This window comes from Crocodylus porosus, unplaced genomic scaffold (genome assembly GCF_001723895.1).
Source record: "Crocodylus porosus isolate Cpor-Errol unplaced genomic scaffold, CroPor_comp1, whole genome shotgun sequence".
NCBI classification, from domain to species: Eukaryota; Metazoa; Chordata; order Crocodylia; family Crocodylidae; genus Crocodylus; species Crocodylus porosus.
This window is the reverse complement of record NW_017728918.1, coordinates 79,174,345-79,177,340: the sequence shown is the minus strand read 5'-3', so window position 1 is coordinate 79,177,340 and position 2,996 is coordinate 79,174,345.

The following is a 2,996-nucleotide window of genomic DNA, read 5'->3' as shown; positions in this document are numbered from 1 at the left end:
AATTGATAGGAAAATCAAATACCTAAGGGGTAGGGCTGTGCAAAGCTTCAAGTGATGATGCGATTCAGAGGAGATTCGGCCCAATTCTCTGTATCTGAATCAAATGAGGAGACCAATTAAAAGGTACAAATTGATTCAAAGCTCTCCGAATCTTCGGTACAGATTCAGAAAGCTTTGATGATTCAGGCACTCCCTGGTGGCTGCAGGAGGGAGCTGCAGCTGATTCCGAGCTGGTAAGTACTAGAGGCAGTGGAGGGGGTGCTGGGGGAGGGGGTAGAGGACCATGGGGGGACCCCTAACAGCCCCTCTGACCATCCCTGCTCCCCCAGCCCCCGCAAACCCTGCCTGCTGCCCCAGCTCCCAGTACCTTAAAAAAAGCCCCAGTGCTCACTGGGTGCTGCCAGGTGGGGGGGCGACCCCCCACTGCCCCCCACACTGTATGAGGGACTCTGCATGAGCCCCCTGACCCCCCCTCACTCCCACACCCCCCCCACAGGTGCCCCACATTTGTTATGATTTCTTTTTCTAATACATTCAAAGCCAGATTATCTATTGCATTCTGGCCCCTGTGCTAAAGCTGAAATTCTGACGTTTCCAGGACAACTCAAAAATTTGTGAGTACGTCCAAGTGTCCCTGAAATGTAAATTTTGTTACAAAAATGGAAAATCACTCAGGATTCTTTACAAGCCCTGGGGTCAGGCCATGGCCAAAGTCTGCCTGTATTAGGACTCACCGAGTCTGCCACCTCTTGAACTAACTATTCAGGCTGAGCAAAGCTGGCCAGAAACCTCCATCCAGGTCTAGCCATCTGCCCACTCCATGCCATTGGAGTGGCTGGCCAGGGTCAGTTGACCTTCACTCCCTCCCATAAAACCCCTGTCCTAGAAAACATAATTTCTGGGCAATAGGGCTCAACCCATCCCCTAGCCAGACTGTCTTGCTGTTCCTGGTGACTTTTGCCTTTGCCTGTCCTTTTCTGGACCTCCCAGCTTCTTGACTTGGCTTGTCCCCAGACTCCATGTTCTGCCTGATTCTTTGGCTTCCTGACTTAGTTTACCCCTAGACCCAGATTAACCCCTAACCTGGTGTGACACCTAAACAATGCACAGGGCAAAGTAAGTCACTTGTGTCATGTGGGCAAAGTGACAAAAAGAGAAAAACCAAGAGTATGATGATGCGTTAAGGTGAATTTTGCAATGCATCATTTTTTGGCACCAGCTGTCAGCATCAGGCTGCAGATCACAATAGACACTACAAGCCATCTATTAATCACACACAGTCAACATTCTTTGCTCAACCAATCAACTCATTACAATGAACTTCAGTCACTACACAGTTGATATGTTGCAAGTTCAGCAACAACATTCTGGACACTCCTGTGTTGAACTAACAAGCATTTATTTTTATAACTCTCTAGAATCATATCCAGGGTGGATCTTAACAGTTGTATCAGTGGATATATGCTGATCTTATACCTGCTCTGCCTCTGACTTGACCCAGTCCAGTCCTGTGGAGGCAGAGGAACCAAGATTGCCTCTGGCTCCTCATGGCAAAGAACATGGAGTCCCAGTGCTGCAAAACTGCCACAGAGCAACTGAACCCTGCAGTGCCAAACATGAGGGATTTGACCTTAAAGGGACAGTACAAGGAAAACACAATAAGATACAACTTCCCTTCCCCCTAGAAAGAATAGTCGGCCAACCATTTGAGAGTACTCTGCTTCCGCTGTGGTCTTCCCATAGAACCAGACTCAGTGAGGGGTTCAGCAGATGATAACCCCCATCTGGAGACTCAACAGTGATTCTTCCTTCTGGTGGTGATGGCAAAGGGTTTGCATTGGTGGAAACAGGTAGGCATTTCCCCAGTGAATCCATGTCTGTCGGTGGTGGATTGGTGCTTGGGGGTTGCTCATGTGAAGGGTTATCAGTAGGAGAATGCCCACATAGACGGTCCACATAACGTCTCCAAATTTGTCCATCATCAGTCTGGACTGTATATGATACGTGTCCTGTGGCGCTTACAATTTTAGATTGAAACCACTGTGGACCTGTCCCATAGTTCCAAGCAAACACAGTCTCTTGTGGAATGAAAAAACATAAGGTACCAGATGCCAATGTGGAGTCCAACTCCTTTTCTTTCTGAAACTGCATGTCTCTCACAAGGTCTGGGTTAACATGGTAAAGGCATGTCTTGAGACGACGGCCCATAAAAAGCTCTGATGGGCTGGACCCTGTTGTAGGGCAAGGAATTACATGTTGAGCAAACAAAGATCTGGCCAATCTGGTAGGCCAGCCTCCTACAGTGATCCTTTTCAGTGCATCTTTTGTTCTCTGCACCATTTGCTCAGCTTCCCCATTGGCCTGCGGCCTGCGAGGTGCAATAGTAACAGCTCGAATAAGGTTGTGGCGGACAAAATCTTGGAACCCTGATAAGGTGAATGCACTGCCATTATCAGAAATGATAGTGTTGGACACCCCATGGGTTGTGAACAGCTGACAGAGAGCTGTTATAGTGGCAGTTGATGTAAGAGTTGAGACAGTAATAATTTCAAGCCATTTTGAGTACTAGTCAACAACAATTAAGAAGTTTTTACCTTGAAAAGGGCCAGCAAAATCAATGTGGATGTGTGACCAAGGTTTCTTTGTCATCTCCCAAGGGAATACTGGTACCTTCGGTGGATTATGACAGGTTGCTTGACAAATGCTGCACTCCCTCACAACCCTTTATATGTCATTGTCCATACCTGGCCACCATACATAACTTCTAGCCAGCCCTTTCATCCTCACAATGCCTGGATGTGCTGCATGCAGTGTTGTCAGTGTGATTTGGTGTCCTGCTTCTGGAATTACGACACAATTTCCCCACAAGAGGCAACACTTGTGGGCAGACACAATGCCTGGGTGTGCTGCATGCAGTGTTGTCAGTATGATTTGGAGGTTGACATCTGACTCCCCAGGTATCTCTCCACTATTCATCCCCCTTCTCTCTCTCTCTC